The 3,667-nt window shown below is 53.5% G+C and overlaps 1 protein-coding gene across 2 annotated transcripts in view; it reads right to left on the reverse strand.

Moving 5' to 3' along the window:
• Window positions 1–3,277, reverse strand: part of BGN (biglycan) — a 32,913-nt gene extending 29,636 nt beyond the window's left edge. For both annotated transcript variants that reach the window (XM_069108480.1, XM_069108479.1), the window contains exons 1-2: window positions 3,262–3,277; window positions 516–721 (exon numbers count right to left, since the gene is read on the reverse strand). The gene's annotated coding sequence lies outside the window, so the exon portion shown is untranslated. The remainder of the gene's footprint in view (window positions 1–515; window positions 722–3,261) is intronic.
• Between the last annotated feature and the right edge of the window lie 390 nt (window positions 3,278–3,667).

Genomic DNA, 3,667 nt, shown 5'->3' on the forward strand with positions numbered 1-3,667 from the left:
GAGAGAGAGAGAGAGAGAGAGAGAGAGAGAGAGAGTGAGAGAGGGAGCGAGGGAGCGAGGGAGGGAGACACACACAGAGAGAGGAAAGAGACGGAGACAGAGACAGAAATGAGGGAGAGAAGAGAGAAGGAAAGAGGCCAAGGGAGAGAAAGGAGAGAAGCAGAGGGCCAACCCCATCTTGTTCTCCCGTCTAAAGTCAGCGCCCCGCGCTAGTCACACAGAGCCGGCTGCCAAGTGCGACCAATCAGCCCCGGCACATTTCCGAGAGAGCTCCAGGCATCGAGGGCGGGGAGTGAGCTGGCCCCTGGCTGGGCTTGGGGCTAGCGGAGGAGCTGGTCTCTCTCCGGACCGCCCGGAGGCACCCAGCCAGCCTGGATGGTCGGGACAGATGGGGTGGACCGGGCCTCGGAAGTTCCCAGGGTTTGCTCGGTCTCGGCAGCATCCCCAGTTCCCCCCTGGACCGCCGTGCCCAGCCCAGCCCAGCCCCCGGGGCTCCCCACATGCAGAAGCCCTACCTGGGGAGCTTCGCTCGTCTCGGCTCCCTTTGCTTGGCTCACTCTCTCTGTGGCTCGGAGCCCCTGTCTCCCACCCTCTTCTGCTGCCGGAGCTCCGGAGGGCGGGAGCTGCTGCTGCTGCTGCTGCTGCGGCTGCTGCTGACTCCTAGGCAGGTCGCTGAGAGAGGGAGGCAGAGGCGGCAGGACGAGGGCTAAACCCCTAGCAGCTGGGGGGGGGGGGGGAGGCGGGAGGAAAGGAGGAGGGGAGGGGGGGAGGGAAAGGGGGGGGGGAGGAGGGAGGAGGGAGGAGGAAGGAGGAAGGGGGGGTGGTGGAGAGAGAGGCAAGAGAGGGGAGAAAAGGGATGGAGGGAAGGCTGCCCAGTTAGTTATCCTGGAAGATTCCAACCAAGGGAAGAATTTTCTTCCCAGATAGCGGTCCCAGTTGGCCCCGTCCCCCCAAGCCTACAAGCACGCTAAGTGTACTCAGCTACACAATCCCCCACAGCCCCCACACCACACCCTTGCACCCCCACCCCCAACTCCCATTCAGCCAAAGACCTGGACCATCTCTTGGCAGGCCACCTCTCCTGAGCCTTTCTGAGAAAGCCAAGGGGCCGCTGGGTGCTCTGAGCTCCATGAGTTTCCAAAGCCTTGACCTTTTATTGAGGGCAAGGGCTCAAGGGCAAGGGCATGAGGGACTCCCTTCCAGGACTGCTTCTCCACCCCTACCCCCTCAGCCATCCCAAGTGAGCTCCTCACCATCAGGCCCCACTGAAGACTACAGTCACAGCTGCTGCACGCAATGGCCACGTGCTTTGCCCCTAAGTCTCCCATTCCCATCCAAGCAGTGACCAGTTCTTCATTGGTGTGGAAAACTCTGGGTGTGTCTATGGGCCTGCTTCCTCCATCCAAAGAGGCCATGACATAGGGAAGGTCTCTAGCCCACCTCTTCCCCAATGGCTCCGCAGCTGACTCCTCCTTAGACTTTGATCCAGGCATGACATACTCAATGATCACTCTGTGTCACAGGCATTCAACTTGAGAGAAGGGACTTGGCCACCCCCTTACCTTACTGAGGAGCACCCCTACTCCAGGTCCCCAAGATAATGGCAATAACATTTATAGAGTGCCACAGTCTGCAACAACCACCCTGGGAGGTAGATACTACACACATTTTACAGATGAGGAAACTGAGGGTTACTCTGAGAGGTAAAGTCTCTGTCATACAGCTTAGTAGATGACAAAGCCAAGGCATAAACCCAGGGCATCTGACTCCAGCCCCAGCACTGAAGGCATTACCACAAAGGTGCCTTTCCTCAGTGCATGACTTAAGCCCTCCCAAAGCCCTTTCCCTTTTGTGACTTCATCATATCTTCACTCCACCCCTACCAGGCAGTAGCTTTAATCTATTTTGTCACCATTTTACTGAGAGGAGGGTACTGAGGCTGCAAGAGGGGATGTGACTTGTCTAAGGTCATACAGGAAGCTAGTGTCAGAGCTCAGACACGTGGGCATTTCAGGATCCACTCAGCACTCATTCCAGTCTGCCTCCAAATCCTTGGACTGAAGACTTCACTAAGTCAAACTCCATTGGGCCTAAGAGTTAAGTTAGGACACACCCCTTCAAAGAGTCAGAGGATCGGTCACAGTTCCTCCCCTCTTTTCCTTAACTTTTCTTGTCTCTTTCTTTTCTCCAAACGGCTAGGATAGGCATGACTCGGTCCTTGCCCTAAAAAGGGGAAGAATTCATTCCATGTTCTCATTGTCACCCTACAGCCTGTTGCACAATGGGCCACAGCTGGCATCTGGCCAGGGGAGCTTACCCAAGACTGGAGTATTGCACCAAATTGTGGTCTGAGAGCTATAGACTCTGAGAACTTTTGGAGAAACAGTGATTGAGAAGAGACAGCGATAGATAGATAGATGATAGAAACAGAGACAGACAGAGAGATAGAGAGACAAAGAGAGTGATACAGATGGACAAAGGAATATAGAGACAGAGACACAGAGAGAAGGTCAAAGAGACAGAGACAGAGAGAGAAAGACAGAGACAGAGAAAGATGAGAGAAACAGAAAGCCATATAGAGACATACAGATGGAGAGAGAGAGACAGAGAAACAAAGAGACAAAGACAAGAGAGACAGAGACAGACACAGAGAGCCATACAGACTCATACAGATGGACAAAGAAAGATGGAGACAGACAGACACACACAGATGTGGAGACTGCCTCCAAATCCCAGATGACAGCATCTCCCACCTGGAAGGGGGCTGTCCTGTCTAAACAAGCATTGCCTCCCCAACAGAGCCCCCAAAGGGTCATCCAGCCTTTGCCTGAAGCCTTTGCCTGAGGTGGGGGGGGTCCAACTTCCTCCCCAGGCAGCCCATTACCCTTCTGCAATATTTCCTGCCACTTAGCCTCAGGCTACCTCTCTGCAGCTTTCCCTCACTGCTCCACCCTGCCGTGTGCCCAAACTGAACGTCTAACCCTTCGTCTCCAGTCAGCCCTCCCTGCATGGCAGCTCTTGTGTCCCCATGAGAGTCTTTCTTCTGCAGGCCATCCACGTCCTTCCCAAAGGTCAGCCACCCAAATTGAGCCCACTAACCCAAATGTGGCTTGCCCAAGGGAGAGGACAGAGGGCCTCTTGGCTGCCCTACTCGGCACCCACTAAAACTTCCTGATACCTGGCCTCACTTCCCCAAGCTTGTATTTGTGAAATGGATTTTCTGAACCCAGGTCAGATGCATTTTTTCCCTTTAGATTTCACCTTATTCCATTTGGCCGTGTGTTCTTGCCCGATGAGATATTGTTGGAACCAAACTCTGCCGTCTAATGTGTTGGCTCAGTAGCCCGGCTCTTTGTCCTCGGAAAGTTTGAGAAGTGTACCATTAGTGACTTGGATAAAGGCATTGATTTTAAATAGCACATGGCCAAGAACAGATGCTTGGGACACTCCTTTAGAAACTCCCTTCTAAGAACCTTTAATTATTACTCTGGGTCCTACCATTCACCCAGCTCCTAATTCAGCTAACTCTCCTGTCAGCTGGCCCATGGCTCTCCATGGTATCTATAAAAATAGCACGATAAACTTGGGAAAACTGCTTTGCTACAATCTACATAAACTATGGTTATGGAACTTCCTTGATCTACCAGTCTAGTCATCCTGTCAAAAG

Source organism: Petaurus breviceps, unplaced genomic scaffold (assembly GCF_028583685.1).
Source record: "Petaurus breviceps papuanus isolate PSGF00001 unplaced genomic scaffold, PetGlider_PUasm1.0 90386, whole genome shotgun sequence".
NCBI lineage: Eukaryota > Metazoa > Chordata > Mammalia > Diprotodontia > Petauridae > Petaurus > Petaurus breviceps.